The following is a 16,821-nucleotide window of genomic DNA, read 5'->3' as shown; positions in this document are numbered from 1 at the left end:
TAAAATTGGGTGACGAGGAGGGGGGGGGGATGAAAAACAACAAAAGAAGACAAACACGGACGTGACGCCTGCACACGTTTCTACACCGAGAGCAACAAAAAAGTCGACGCAGCATGCTCAACGCATGACACATAGTACGCGCAGGCGGGCCAAAAAAAGCTCTCCACTTGCTTCTCTACAAAAAATACGCGGCTGGTGTAGACAAAGAACTGACAAAAAGAAAAAGTGTGTGTGTGTGTGTGTGTGTGTGTGTGTGTGTGTGTGTGTGTGTGTGTGTGTGTGTGTGTGTGTGTGTGTGTTTGAGTGAGAGAGAGAGAGAGAGAGCATAGGTTTCTTCACGGGCGACTATGCTTCCAGCGCCAAGTCAAAACTTCCTGCGCGCGTGTTTTGTTCAAAAGGTTCTGTGCATGCTTTCGCAAGAACCAGAGGAAGAGGCCGGGAAAAGGCATTAAAAAATTGAACGTTCGCACGCCTCCTTCGTAGATCTCGACTGAGCCGATATATATGAGCCGCAACCTTCTTCATCTCGCATGCAGCGTCACCAGTGAGAAGCGTCGTCGCTCTCGAGGAAAGAACCAATGTGGGCAAACACGCAGACTGACAAATAGCCCTCCGCGTCTGTCGAGCAATCAGCCCCCGGGACGGCATTGCTTTTGCGGGGAAGCGAAAATTTTTCGCCATCGTGCGCGGAGGTTGCGCAACGCATTTCGCGCGCCAGTATACACCACAGGCCTCTTACAATCGCTCAATGGAGACTGCAGTTGTATCAGTGTTTGTTCAGGCGTCTCCTCTTGCCCCATCCAAGGAGCCGCGCTGCTCGGCGAGCGTTCCGCAGCGCCGTGAGGGATTTTCCCTCAAAGCGACGAACGGGTTCTCGACCGAACGAGTACGATCTTGTAAACAAACGACTGCAGTGAATACTCAATGGCACCGAAAAACTTCACCACGTGCCGCTGCAGAGTGCACCCACCACGAAAAAAATAAAACGAAGAAGAAGAATAAAAAAGGTACAGCAGCAGCTAGAACCCCGGATGTCTATTATTGCTTGCTTGCCTGCAATGTCTGCAGACACTGCTTCAGACGACATTGCACTTAAACGTGCGAAAGCGCATATGCGGATGAAACAAAGTTGAGGGTCTGTACTCGCCATACTTCTGTTAAGTACCGATGGCGATTGGCCATCAATCGCGGTTTTATCAGCTCGTTATCACGCTAATCACTATCATAAATAGTGTGCGCTCAAAGGCAGGAAATTTGAAGAAATCCTCTTAATTTATTAGAGTTTTATGAATGCTGGCTCAGCAGTGTAAGTAATGAAAAACTAAGTAACGATTTCGCGATAAGTGCGAGAGAAATGCATTAACATGACGTCGCATTTATTTGAAGTCCCGGATCCATGTTTTAAACGGCGTTTACCCCATCGCAGAATTTTGTCGAGGACCTCACCCATCCCATCTCTACCTCTAACACGTGACCTGCTACTCACACTTTACATACATACTTATTTCCACTTTGATCCTCCAAATGCTAACGCATTAATAAGGTTTTACGGCATTTGCTACACTCTAAGAAAAAAAGGACTAAAAGGGGTAGGGAGGTTAGTCCTTTTGGGGACTAACTGATTTGCCACAACCATTAGTCCTTTTGGGGACGAACTGACACGGGATGAACTGTTACTCCTCATGCGCTTACTCCTTGGGGGACTAACAGTTGCCCCTGCCCGATGGTCCTCAAGGGAGTAACGGTGATTCGTTCCGACGCTCCGCAAAGGTGGAATTAATTAAATTGGGCATTTATACCCTAATAAAAAAATTAATGAGCTGAAAAGAAATATGCGCCCGAGAGCAGGTTTCGAACTCACGTCCTCTTACTCACAAGTCAGGTTCTCTAACCACTTCACCACGCCGCTTGGTTGACAAAGCGGCATATTTAGACAAGGTTAAGCATGGGAACGCAAGTGCGGCAATATGAAAGTGACTCCGTATTTTGTGCAAGCTATGCAGTGAGAGTCTAACATTGAGTGTACTTGCAACCATAAGCGACTGCGAAAAGAAATCAGCCCGAGTATTCTTAAGGTGATTTAAACAGAGGCACTACGCCATATATACGTGTACCGAGCTCAAACGGGTCACCGAAGACAACAGAGAAGGGCAATTTCTCTGTCGCTTAGCGTGTGCCGTTCGAGCTACACATCGCTTCAGTTCGCAACCTCCTTGGAACGGAAGGAACTTAGGTACTATTGACCAAGAAAATCTAGCCGTCTATCAATGACTTGCGCGTTTAACATGTATCGCTCATTTATGGGGTGCGCACGAAGGGCATGCCTCTTCACACTCCAGTATTAAGTTTCACGTAATTTTCTGACGCACAGGCAAGGTGCTGCTTTGCATGTAGTTCAATAGACAATGCACGAACTTCGAACCATTCACAATTTATGGACAGTACCGTTTTCGCCGCATCGCTCCATGACAAGGACGAAAACAGCGAAGTGCCTGGGGAGTAACTGTTGCCGTTCGTCCTCCCATTGCTCTCTTTCCGAGCAGGGACTAAACACTTACTCTCCGAAATTTGCACACGGCACGCAGATTCATGCAGTTGGTCCTTTGAGGGACGAAAGCGCCCTTTTTAGGACTAACGGCGCAGTTACTCCCGTTTTCCCCGGGATTTTTCTTACAGTGTAAGAGAGAAATAAATTGCACATATGAAGAGACCTGGCTATACGGCAAAAAGCTGCCGTCATCGCAGACGGAAGAACTCGCACTAACAGCTGCAACTATAGAAGCCAATAGGGTGAATCAAAGATTGCAGGATTCAGTGCATTAAGCTCCTGTCCAGTTTGTCAAATGAATGGCCATTGCGATGTTCCGTTGCTTTCTTTTTACAAGCAGTATGATCGGCTAACAGTACTAAACTACGTAAAAATAAGTCGCGGCGAACCAACAGCATTGGACGGGGCTCCGGGAGGTCAACGTCCAGACCCTCACGCACCCGAGACACAACTCCACGTGCATCAGCAACGCATACCGACAGTCCCTAGCATCCGTATCCTTGGCTTACGCCTCCAACAAAACGGCAGAAACGCGGAGATACTCAAGCAACTAGATAGGCATGTACACCAAACCACTCGCATCAATGCACGCATCGCAAATCGACCTCGCGGCATGAAAGAAAACATGATTTGCTTAGTAACCGCCTACGCCCTGAGCAGGATCCCCAATGTCACCCCGTTCCTTAGTCCCAGTGAAACTGACACGCTCAAACTGAATACCATGATCGAATACGCCTGCACGTGCCGCTAGCTGCCTCTTAACACGACCTTCCACGTTCAGTCCCTAAAGAACAAGACATCTCACCCTGAATATATGGCCGCGCGGCACACGCCTACATTCCGCATGCATGCTTTCCAAATGACATAAATTTATAGCGACTTGGCTGTTATTCTCACGCGGAGCTTGCGTCGAGACGCGGCGCTCGTCACTGTCAATTGGCCGGTGCAAGGTGACGTTGTCCGCAGATATACGATACATGCGAGCCGCCATAGCGACTGAACATCTCCTTCCTCCGGAGAACCGCAAGGCAGCTGAGACACCGCTGCCTCCCACTTCACGCCGAACGTGGGTCAACCCGTCTAGACGGCTCAAGCGTTAACGAGGAGAGCACGTCCGTGAATGGGTTAGACGACGCTACGTCGACGCTGTTGCCTCAGTCAACAGGCACCTCTAGCGAATGTCGCCCAGGACGACTGATCATGCATTTTAGCTGCCGCCTTCTGCTCCTTGGCGTGGACGGCGCAGCGCATAAGCGGCCCATAGAAGGGCAGTTGCAACGTATACCTCCTCAAATGGTCAACGCTTGGTGTTTGCACGCCGTTCCAGTCGTGCGTTACATTGCCCAAATACGGGTCCTCCATTTTCGCAGACTCCTGACAGCAGCCGCCGGTCCAAATTTGCGTGCATTCACTCAGCTGCCGCTAGGACAGAACGGGGGGCCCTATGCCGAGGCTCGGACCACTTCACCTTACCAGGCTGACGAGCCCCCTCAAAAGAGTCGTGTCAAACACCAGATAATCCGGCTACTGTTCCACTACTTCAAACCTCTCGATCGCCGACGGATGGCGGCAAGGGCCAAGTGATCAAACACATGGCAACGAATCAACAAACGTGTTTTCAATTTCTTGTTCGCCCGAATGCGCACACAGGCAATCCAATCTTCCAGAAAATAACACTTCCGCCGCAAAATAGCGCCCGGGTGTCCACGTGCGCGCTGGCAAGCCCTTTCGTGGTCGTCGCAACACCAAAAGCAAGAACGCACCAACCAGGGAGAGACGCGGCATGGCCGGAGACGGCAGCGCCAGCAACGCTCGCCAGACGGGCGTGTAGCCCGTCGGCGAAGGTTGTTTACCCGGCCAGCCCAAAGTCATTGTCTCGAGGCATGCCGCCGCCGTCAACGCAGCGCTCGGGGCGAGGTCGCCGGCTGGGAGTGGGTCGCGCTGCAAAACAAATCCAAGGCGACTGCCGGCGCGGGAAGAAGCCAGCCGACGGAGAGAAAATGGCTGCCCTCCCTTCTTCGTCCACTCTTCCGCGAACGGCCCGCGGCGGCATCCGCGGCGCACGCTATTTCCGTCCGCTTCGCACCGCTCAGACGCACCGCCGGACGAGACCCTACCGGCGGTGCTCTAACCGCGGGAACTCTTTTCTCGCCGCCATTCGAGCCCTCCTCTGGAGTCCGCGGTCACCGCGTGTGAAAAGCAACAGCGCCGACCCAGCCGATAAGGAGCGCACGCTAATGCCATAGCGAACTGCAGTTGCGGACGCCTCGTGTTGATGACGGGGCAGTTTCACTCTCGCGTCCGATCGCAAATGCCCATCGTGGAGAGAGAGAAAAAAATTATTATGTAGGGGTTGGGTGGTAGTTACTGCCAAGCTATGGGGTTTTCTCTGGGATGTTGGCGAATATTCCAAGTTTCGAATATGAATAGTTAGTGTGTGATATTCGATCCGTATTTGAAAATGAACTATTCGATACTTTCGAATATCGAAACTAACCAAATATTTCTCGACAACCTACTGTTAAAAGTCGGTCTATTGTTCTCCGTCTGGCGAAAGAAGCATCGCAAGTCATCAGAATTAAAACATGGCCAAAAGTTTTCCAAGCGATGCAGAAACTAAATCGGTAAGTGCAAGCTTTGTTTTCGGTTTCGCGGCGCAAGCGTGGCGCTGGCTAAAAGTCGTTGGGTTAGACCTTGTTCACGTACATAAATACCCAAGAATGTAAACGTGGGAACAGCCGTCGACGCAGCAGAATTGATAGTGCAACGCGCGCGTAATGCGAAGGCTGTGGGTTCGGCTCCGACCGGTAGCAAGTTGTTTTGCCCTCCCCTTTCATCCCCCTTCCGCTTCCAATTTCTACACCCTTATATCGAAAACCACAAATAATTTCCCCTGGCTTTCCTTTTCTTCACAATTTATTGGCTTCATACGGTTGCCCCTCGGTACACCTCGTCCGTTACATGACAACCTGTTATTTTGCTTCTAGCCCGCCCAATGGCGTCTCTTGCAGTCGAGTCATGCAGCAGTTTTATCTTTAACTCTGCAGCCAGTGATATTTGCCTTGTGACGGGCCCCTTATTGCCTCTACTGCACACAAATATTTCAGCAACGTTTTCGTTTTCCACAACTTCTGATATATTTTTAAACAACCATTTATTTAGCGTTTTTGGTAGCTATAGTCATATAGCAGCCTGTAATTCTTGGAAAGTTTGTTTGCAACCAGGGGCCCTATAACGTAAAACTAATCTAATCTGTTTTTATTCCATCTCCAGACGTCAAATTTACGTAACCGCTGACTCAAGCATTGGGCGGTGACCCGCAGCGTTGTTTGAAAAGTCCAATCGAACGCACTCCTCGTTTTTATAGGAGGTCACTTTTTTTTCTTATAGAATTGACTGAAAAAAGGCGAGGAACACGCTCAAGTATAGAGAGGGGTTCGACAGGGCCGAGACAGCAGAGTGAAAGTAGCTAACCGGATGAAGAGGGTGTGCCGGCGTCTGCGATTGGTCCACTTCCCCTTACTTAGCTTGAGGTGGCTGGTCGAAAATAGCGGGGGCGTGCAACGGAAGGTTAAAAATGCCGCTAAAACGGATCCTCAGCCAAGTATAGTTGGCAGAGCAATGTCGCATACGTGCCGAAAGGTCTCAAAAATTTTATGCTGCCCCGTAAAATCTTTTATTATACGCAAATAAATCCACGCTCCCCGGCCGCTCCGAGTAGCTATAGTGCCGGAGCAATCGACGAGCAGCCATCTTCTCCTTTCACAAAGGGGCAGTCGCCGGCTATTCAGAAAAAAATTCAGCTTTGATCGGCATATTAATGCGTCTTTAACGTGTACACGTCATTTTGACGGCGTGAGTTGTCGCGGTTTTTGTATACTCTTAGAAATATTTACACCCTTTGGGGCGTATCTTGTCCCACAACAATAATCGTCATCTGTCTTGCCCGTGTTTCCTTTCTTTAACGCAGCGAGACCGGTACTTCCCAGTCGCGAACGGCATGCGCGTTATCAGTGTGACGCAGCTTCTCGAAAGGAAAGTAGCGAGCGCCGAGCTTTCAAGAAAGGAAACTCGGGCAAGACAGATGACGATTATTGTTGTGGGACAAGATAAGCCCCAAAGGGTGTAAATATTTCTAAGAGTGTACGTCGCGTGGCGGACACGCGAAGTGGGCGCAGCCCGAGAACGTTTGGTCAATGACAGAGTATTGTGGCAAAAAAGGCATCGAATCAGAAAAATTATTTGTCTTTCGTTCGGTCTAACCATGCACAATAGGTGTGCGCACATCACATCATATGGGGCGTTTTCGCGGTTTTCGTGACGTCGCGTGAGAAACAGGCGTGGCCCGAAATTTTTTTCACCAGTCATGGAGGACTGACTGCATAATTTGAATAGAAACGTCTGGAATAACTTTACGTCATATATCGCTCCAGGCTCTAAAGATGACAAGTGGTTATCGTGCAGTTTTATTTTTCATGAAAATTATAGTGATCTTGTGTTTAAAACAGATCCTAACTGTTCGTGATTGTTGGGTGTATATTTTTCACTAGTCAGTATACAAGCGTGTTGCATAATTATACCAAAACAAATATTCCTGCTGTAAGTATACGCGTGTGCATTTCACAATTCGTATTCGAAAAATACGAAAGGGCGAGGTGTCATCTTCGCATTTAGTCACAGAAGGGCGAAAGGGAAAATAGCGCGCAGGTAAAAGAATTGAAGAACTAAACGCTGGGGCAAGATATACGGCTGGACACTTCATGTCACCACGCCCATCGACGTGCTCGACTTAACCCGTTGGTGCCATGGTGCGGCCGCACTTACGAGGCGATTAGACATTCAATATGCTTGACACGACTAAAACGTGTGACCAGTGCAGTGCTGCTCAAAGATGACGCAGGTTGGGAAACATGCGTGTTTGACTTCTGGAATAGTTCCACGGATGTGACATCGGTTACACGCGATAATAGGTGCCCGTTCGCAGCTTTCACCCCAATCGTGACATTGGTTGACGCGTACTTTTGACAAACACCCCTATACCATTTTGCATTCGGTTTTACCCCTTATCGACAAATGTTAACTGCCTACGGGCTACATGCAATAACTTTTTTTTTTCCTGAGTTTAGGTGTTGAGCACGCGGTTTTTCTGACTAAATGTCTTCGGCCAACAGTGTATGACAGGCAGCGAGCGTCATTTGTTGGTTTAGATAAGGAATGAAGGACGAGGAAGTTTGCCACCCGACTCGCTTTCTTTGGAAAGCGCGGTCAGGGGAGACAGACCGACGCAAGATCTCCGGCTGCAGTGGTGTCATACACGTGATGCAAAGCAAATGCTATGTGCACCTATGATTCACATGTGACGAGAGCTGTCTGTACAAGTTCCGAACGACGCCGTAGGTGGCTTGGGCCTGAGGTTTTTCCCTATTTCCGGGGTATTTATGTGTTGCTACTAGAACTAACCCTGGGAGCGTTCGTTTTAGACATTGAGAGTAAGCATAATTAACGTAAAGGAATATATATATATTTTCATTCATTATGCTCACTCTCAATGTGTTTCGCAGATTTCGACAAAAAACTTGCCGCAGGTGGGAACCGAACCCACAAAATGCGAAGGTTGTGGGTTCGGTTCCCACCTGCGGCAAGTTGTTTTTTCATCCACTTTAATTTCCATTAACTTATCATTTCTACATTCCATTTATTAAGCACAAGTAATTTCCCCTATCACGCCCTTGGTGTCAGTGTTTGTTGGCTTCTCATGATATGACTATATATATATATATATATATATATGTGTGTGTGTGTGTGTGTGTGTGTGTGTGTGTGTGTGTGTGTGTGTGTGTGTGTGTGTGTGTGTGTGTGTGTTCATTGTTCATATCACTTAAAAGATGTTTATGCAATTTACAGCCATCGCGATTGTCAACGCGGCACTGCGTGTTCGATGCCTTACGCAATGCGGTGTTTGCCGGAGCCTTGCCTTCTCCAGGGCAACTCGCGAATCCACGTTGAACTTCGATTGCGGGTCGGCCGCTTGAGTGGCGCGACGCAGTTAAACCTTGGGATAGCGTAATGACTTACAAGTGCTCCGAGCTCAACGAAGGCTCTCTCGGACATCCTCTGCAAAGAGCCTTGGTCAGACTATAGGCTCTAGGTAACTCCGAGTATTTGTGCTCTTGTACGTTACGCGCCTGTGCTTACGTGCACAAACGTGCCGTTTGCCCGAGGCACATGACCAACCTTCTCCAGTGTTAATTAAAGATCACCGCTCTATGTCTCGAAGGCAGTATTTGTCGAAGAACATGGAAAATACGCCGTGACAGAAACTAAGAGGTCATCCATACTGCGCCAATTCCGTTTCATAGGTAACTTAAATTGCCTGTTAACATCCCCCTCCCTTTTTTTTTCTTATTGGACAAGGTTAAAAATTATCTCCGCAAGGTTCCCTATATAATTATTTTCTTAAAAAAGAAAAATTAAATTATGGGGTTTTACGTGCCAAAACCGCTTTCTGATTATGAGGCATGCCGTAGTGGAGGACTCCGGAAATTTGAACCACCTGGGGTTTCTTTAACGTGCACCTAAATCTAAGTACACGGGTGTTTTCGCCCCCATCGAAATGCGGCCGCCGTGGCCGGGATTCGATCCCGCGACCTCGTGCTCAGCAGCCCAACACCATAGCCACTGAGCAACCATGGCGGGTAAATTATTTTCTTCGTGCCTTTTAACCACGTTGCGCTATGCAGGCCACGCTGTGTACGTCTGCTCTAAATAGTTTTATGCAGTGATGCGCGTATTGACCTTGAAACTGAAAAAATAAATAAAATAAAACACCTCGGCACAGGTTTGTTCAGCCCGAATCTTCTCCAAAACCATGTCTGGTTGCCTTTATAGTTTATAGCCCAATGAAAATGAGAACTCACCCGCCGTGGTTGCTGAGTGGCTATGGTGTTGGGCTGCTGAGCACGAGGTCGCGGGATCGAATCCCGGCCACGGCGGCCGCATTTCGATGGGGGCTAAATGCGAAAACACCCGTGTGCTTAGATTTAGGTGCACGTTAAAGAACCCCAGGTGGTCAAAATTTCCGGAGTCCTCCACTACGGCGTGCCTCATAATCAGAAAGTGGTTTTGGCAGGTAAAACCCCATAATTTAATTTTTTTTAAATGAGAACTCGCTGCTGTTCCCGCGCGGTGAACGGTAAAAAAGTTTGAGCCAATGATATCTGTATTGCGACCTGCCGCAAGAGTGCCCGCGGCTTTGCTTGCTTCGATGCTTCATTAACGTGACGTAGGTGTGAACACCATTCTGCTCGCCAACTTGCGTGGCGAGCAGAATGCCGTGGCGCGGAGAAAATACAGTATGTCTTCCTAATGCTTTTTTTTTCGCTGCAGCGCTTTTCTTCAATGACACGCATAATTCTCACGACTGCCTGAAACATTGGGACGATTTCCTTTTCGCCCATTTGCTGGCCAATGATTCGCTTGTATTTTGACCTCTAATTCACCGAACTATATACTATAGGGAAAACGTCCTACGTGGAACGTCACTGCTCACACTTATTAATCAGAACGCCTCAGATTTCAGATTGCACAGCCGCGCACACCACAACAATGCGCAGAATCTGACTTAGCCATTTTGAAAAGCGGGATTCGCAGCTGAATCCATGTTTACTCGCTGAACTGTTAGCTGCGATGTATGCTGAATGATGATAAACATTATTATCAATGCGATTCCTACCTCTCACAGCAGTCAATCGACTTTCTACGAGACACAATTATTAATGACTGCTTTCTGCACCACGACATCTATGACAGCCTCCTGTCAACGCTTCTTTCTAAGCTCCGCTAAGCCTAGATCAACCAGCATTGCAATCATTGTGATCTCCGGGCTATCGAAGCTGTGGTATCATACAAAGCGTATTCTCGAATAAATTTCCAGGGCACAGCTGAAACCCTCGGCATTGTGTGTTAATTGTTTGTCGTACATAATAACTTTGTATCTATACTTATCCGTGACATTCCAGCTTCCTTTCAGCAGGACATTATTATTATTATTATTATTATTATTATTATTATTATTATTATTATTAAACGATTGATTCATTGACCTAACGTTCGACGTCTATGCATGTTTTTGCGTGTATACCTTCACGCCACTCAGCTACATCTCATTACTACTGCGTACCCGTTTACGTTTTCAAGTGAACTTTTTTTCGCGCTGCTTGAATTTATATCCGTCTCGTAACGCGTTCTTAGTCATACGCACGTAAAACGATTAAAACTATCATGTCTTTAAAAAATTAGCTTCCCCTCCTACGGTAACATATAAATACTTCCGTGAGCTCTCACGTCCCCCTCCCCACGATGTAGCCCTGTCCGTCCACTCGGGTGTTCCATTCCTTCCTCGGTCGAGAGCCTTTCACTCACCCTGTTGGCTCAGCAACACGCATATGAAAAGGTACGCTAGAAAAGTTACTTCGCCTTCGCTGCGCTTCCTGCTATGAACAAATTTTGCGGCGTGTCCACGGCGGCGTTACAAAGATAAACCTCCATAATGCTGAAGGAGCACAACGAATCTATGCAGACCCCGCTAAGGTATACGCAAGACTAAATCGAGTATTGGTATATACACCGATGCAATGAGCCTAGTCTGAGAAGCGGTGCTGTTGGGCGCCGTCTCACGTAAGCTCTTTAATCTTCTGTTCAGCTCGCTACAGTGCAAGGTGATAAAAAATTAATCGCTACTATGGAAATGTCTCGCAATCGTTCATACATGGGATGTTCAAGCTCTAAAGGTTGTAGAGCACGAAATAAAAATTCGGTTGGGAACGTGAAAGGTCACGAACTGAACCCCGTTTGTGGCCGGCGCCTGTACTTAGAAACACGTGCACGAATTGATTGGCAAAATGGGCCCGGGTCACCGAGAGACTGCTCTCTCGTGCTCTCCAAAAAATCTCGGTAAGGAAAAAAAAAAAGAAGGAACAATAACCAACCGGTACAGAGGCAATCGGCGTCGTTTATCACAAGGATAAATTGTAATAAAGTAGAGACTGAAATCTTCGAAGACTACGCTCGCACCGTACGCCTTAATTCTAAACCGCACCAGTCCGCAATGCGTGTCATCTGAACCGCAGATAAATATATGCACTATATGTTATTCTACGTTCCGGAAAGCGTTAAACACTGTACCATATAGTATGCGGCAAAACGCCAAGATGTATCCCCGCCGAGACGGCGGCGACGCAAATTGCGGTCATGACGATAGTATTCCGGGCAGTGAGTGAACGACGCCGTGCCGGGCAATGCAAACATGCCCGACGGGGGCTATGTAAAGTCTGCCGTCCCGGATTCTCAACACTAGGCGGCGCCACAAGCTCCGCGGTGAGCACTGAACGGTCCCTCGTCTGGCGGCCAGCAGTGTGTCGTCACGCTAACGAGCGCCGCCTCCGTGATTACAGAGCGTCGTTGTCCTTGCTATAAAAAGAAAGACAGAGATAGAGATAATAATGTTACGTAAGAAGACGCAAATGAAAAGCTATATACAAGTATATTTACAACGTAATACGCCGCACTTGGCCAAGAGGCAACAGCCCGCGCTAGCCTCCAATCGTTGTCGTCGTCTTCGTACTGCTCGCCTCTTCGTCATCGGTAATACTATTCCGTAGCACTACCCTCGGCGGCAAAAGCGCCGTCCCGGAGCGACTAAAGGCCGGACTTGGAAACAGTGTAGTAGGCCTTGAGCCTACTGACGTGCACGACATCACTAGGTGCCACAGTAGATGACGAGGTTGAGCTCACAGGGGCAATTTCGTACGTCACAGGCGTCACCTGGCGCAGCACGCGGTAGGGCCCGGTGTATCGCGAAAGGAGCTTCTCTGAAAGTCCGACGTGACGGGAGGGCGACCAGAGGAGCACGAGCGCACCAGGCGAAAACTGTACGTCACGGTGGCGGGCGTTGTACTGACGCTGCTGAGTGGTTTGCGAGTCCGTCAGTCGAGCACGGGCAAGCTGGCGTGCATGGTCGGCGAGAGCGATGGCGTCGCGTGCATACTCGCTTGTTGAGAACGAAGCAGGAGGAAGTGCCGTGTCAAGGGGCAAGGTCGGTTCGCGACCGTAGAGCAGATAAAAGGGAGAAAATCCGGCGGTGTCGTGCCGGGAAGAATTATAAGCGAATGTGACGTAAGGAAGGGAAATGTCCCAGTCGCGGTGGTCCTTGGAAACGTACTTTGACAGCATATCGGTAAGAGTACGGTTTAACCGCTCTGTCAGGCCATTGGTTTGAGGATGGTATGAGGTAGTCAGCTTGTGTTGAATAGAGCAGGAACGCACAATGTCGGCGATAACTTTCGAGAGGAAGTTACGACCACGGTCAGTAAGCAGCTGTCGCGGGGCGCCATGCACTAAGATAATGTCACGCAAGATAAAGTCCGCGACGTCAGTGGCGCAACTGGTAGGAAGAGCCCGCGTGATAGCGTATCGGGTGGCGTAATCAGTTGCGACGGCTACCCATTTGTTCTCAGAGGATGACGTGGGAAAGGGACCGAGGAGGTCTAATCCAACACGAAAAAACGGTTCCACAGGGATGTGGATCGGCTGGAGATGACCGGCAGGTAGCACCTGAGGTGTTTTCCGACGCTGGCAGGTATCGCAGGCAGCAACATACTGTCGGACGGAGCGAGCGAGACCAGGCCAATAGAAGCGGCGGCGGACGCGGTCGTACGTGCGGGTTACGCCAAGATGTCCTGCAGTAGGTGCGTCATGCATCTCAAAGAGCACAGTCTGTCGTAGATGTTTTGGCACGACAAGAAGAAGATCAGATCCGTCAGGAAGGAAGTTCCTTCGGTACAGAATGCCGCCCTGGAGGGCATATCGGCGAACGGATGCGTCGGTAGGTGTAGAGAGCAGACGCTCGATGAGTACTCGCAGCGATAGGTCTCGGTACTGCTCATCGGCGATGTTAGCGAAGGCAGACACAGAGAAAATGCCGTCGGCGGTACTACTGTCGGCGTCGTCAGGCTCGTCTACCGGGTAGCGAGACAGGCAGTCAGCGTCCTTGTGTAGTCGGCCAGATTTGTAGGTGACAGAGAACGAATATTCTTGGAGGCGTAAGGCCCAGCGACCAAGTCTTCCTGAAGGGTCTTTCAATGAGCATAACCAACAAAGCGCGTGATGGTCTGTGATAACGGAAAAGGGTCGGCCATATAAGTATGGGCGGAACTTCGCAACCGCCCAAACTAGGGCCAGACACTCACGCTCAGTGATGGAATAGTTGCGCTCCGCGGGTGAGAGGAGCCTGCTGGCGTAAGCGATAACACGGTCGTTGCCGCGCTGGCGTTGTGCCAGTACTGCGCCGATTCCGTGACCGCTGGCATCAGTACGAACTTCGGTAGGCGCAGAAGGATCGAAATGGGCCAGAACGGGAGGCGTTGTGAGAACGTCGATTAGATGCGAGAATGCAGAGGCCTCGTTATCGCCCCACTGGAAAGGGGCGTCTTTTTTCAAAAGCTCGGTTAGTGGTCGTGCGATGGCGGCGAAATTTTTCACGAAACGGCGGAAGTAGGAACAAAGGCCGATGAAGCTGCGCACATCCTTGACACACTTCGGAACAGGGAAGTGCGCAACAGCATGGATCTTGCCTGGGTCCGGTTGCACTCCATTCGCGCCAACGAGATGCCCAAGGACGGTAATCTGGCGACGGCCGAATTGGCACTTCGATGCGTTGAGTTGCAGACCGGCGCGACGAAAAACGTCCAGGACTGCCGAGAGGCGCTCGAGGTGCGTAGCGAACGTTGGGGAGAATACTATGACGTCGTCCAAGTAGCACAGGCATATGGACCATTTGAAACCGTGAAGAAGGGAGTCCATCATGCGTTCAAAAGTGGCAGGAGCGTTACATAGGCCGAACGGCATCACCTTGAATTGATAAAGACCGTCGGGTGTTACAAAGGCAGTCTTCTCGCGGTCGAGATCGTCCACGGCAATCTGCCAATAGCCGGAGCGAAGGTCAATAGAGGAGAAATAGCGAGCACCGTGGAGGCAGTCAAGGGCGTCATCAATCCGAGGTAGGGGATACACGTCCTTTTTGGTAACCCTGTTAAGGTGCCGATAATCCACGCAAAAGCGCCATGAGCCATCCTTCTTTTTTACCAGTACAACCGGTGACGCCCATGGACTACATGACGGTTCTATGATGTTATTGGCAAGCATTTTGCGAACTTCAGCGTGAATAACTTGACGCTCAACCGGTGACACTCGATACGGGCGGCGATGAATAGGAGGGGCATCGCCGGTATTAATGCGATGTTTAACAGTTGTAGTTTGGGCCAAAGGACGATCGTGAAAGTCAAAAATATCGTTGTAGGAAAACAGAACGCGGTAGAGCTCACGAGCGTGCTCGGACGGCATGTCGGGCGCAATCATTTTCTGTAAGTCGGCGATGGTGCAAATTGTCGACTGAGATGGTAGAGGAGGATCGGCTGAATGGCTGTCTACCTCAATAGATGCTATTGAGTGATCTTCGAATGAGCAAAGCTGGGCCAGAGACATCCCGCGTGGCAGCACTTGTGTCGTCAAGCCAAAATTGACCACGGGCAGGCAGACGCAATTAGCCGTAATAGATAAAACGGTATGAGGTACCGTGATCCCGTGTGTAAGGAGGACATCTTGTATAGGAGCCGCGATATAGTGACCGTCGGGCACTGGTGGGGATGACACTAGGTCAACGTAAGTCAGTGCCGTAGGTGGCAAGCGAACAAAGTCGACGGAACCGAGGCGACTGGGGTGTGGTTCAGCGGGATCCAGAACAGGCAGGTCAAGGCGGAGAGTACTGGCGGAACAATCAATTAGAGCAGAATGTGCGGAGAGGAAGTCTAAGCCGAGGATGATGTCATGGGGACAGTGGGCGATGACCGTGAATAGCACGACTGTTGAGCGATCGGCGAAGGAGACGCGGGCGGCACACATACCAATTACGGGGGCTGTTCCGCCATCGGCGACACGGACAACAAGAGTCGTGGCGGGCGTGATTATTTTTTTTCAGGCGGGTACGAAAGTCCGCGCTCATTACCGACAAATGCGCCCCAGTGTCTATAAGAGCAGATACAGGAACACCGTCGACTTGCACGTCAAGAAGGTTCAGATGAGTGGGCAACGTCAGTGGAGGATTTGGCGGCGTAGGGAGCAATGCAGCGTCACCTCGAGGCGCTGCATCATTCAGTTTTCCGGCTGGGAGCGGCGTCCGAAGGGAGTCGGCGAAAAGGAGCGACGGGGCTGGGGAGAGCGAGATTGTCGTCCTTGGGGCGAAGGTGAACGAGAATAGGGGCGGTTCGGCGCAGGAGAGTCAGTGGCGGCATTATCGGGGCGTGCGGCATAAGAACGAGAAGGGCCACCCGAGGGGCGAGAATAGGCAGTATAAGCAGACCGGGTCGGGGAAGTCCAGCGACTTCGACAGTGCCGAGAAATGTGCCCGATGCGACGGCAGTGAAAACAAATGGGCTTGTCGTCAGCAGTGCGCCATTCAGCTGGGTTGCGGAAACGTGGTGGGTAAGACGATGCGGGACGGGGCGAAATCGAAGAAGCCGGATGGGTATCAGGGTGATGGGCCGAGCAGATGGTGTGAAGGCCCATGTTTTCGAACTCCTGGCGGACAACTGCCTGGATCAGGGAAACCGTGACTGCCGGTGCGTTGGTGGGGCTGGAGTCGAAGGCAGCCGGATAGGCGGCCTCAATCTCACGCCGAACGATCTTGGTAATATCGCCGGTGTTGTTGGGACGAGGAGCGTCGGCACAGGAAGAAGTCGCTGGGGTGTTGGGCAAACGGGCAAACTGCTGATCGATACGTCTGCTTTTAGCGAGTTCCAGGCGGCGGCACTCTTTGATAACAGCATCCACCGTCGCGACGTTGTTGAACACGAGCAAGTTGAAGGCGTCATCGGCAATGCCTTTGAGGATGTGGGATACCTTGTCTGACTCAGGCATGTGTGCATCAACTTTGCGGCACAGAGCCAGGACGTCCTGAATGTACGTGACATAGGGCTCTGTTGACGTCTGCACACGGCCGGAAAGCGCCTTCTGCGCGGCAAGTTTGTGACCGTAGGGGTTGCCGAACAAGTCTCGGAGCTTTTGCTTGAACGAATCCCAACTGGTGAGCTCCTCTTCGTGCGTCCGAAACCAAACTCGAGGTGTGCCACCGAGGTAAAAGACTACGTTGGCGAGCATGATAGTAGGGTCCCACCGGTTATTGCGGCTGACGTGTTCGTACAGGCTGATCCAGTCGTCGA

At 50.2% G+C, this 16,821-nt stretch overlaps 1 protein-coding gene across 1 annotated transcript in view; it reads right to left on the bottom strand.

The window, feature by feature from the left end:
* Positions 1-16,821, bottom strand: part of LOC135899348 (protein FAM13B) — a 167,309-nt gene that overhangs the window by 140,230 nt on the left and 10,258 nt on the right. The gene's annotated exons all lie outside the window — the stretch shown is intronic.

This window comes from Dermacentor albipictus, chromosome 1 (genome assembly GCF_038994185.2).
Source record: "Dermacentor albipictus isolate Rhodes 1998 colony chromosome 1, USDA_Dalb.pri_finalv2, whole genome shotgun sequence".
Lineage (NCBI taxonomy): Eukaryota > Metazoa > Arthropoda > Arachnida > Ixodida > Ixodidae > Dermacentor > Dermacentor albipictus.
This window is presented reverse-complemented; position numbering and strand designations above follow the sequence as displayed.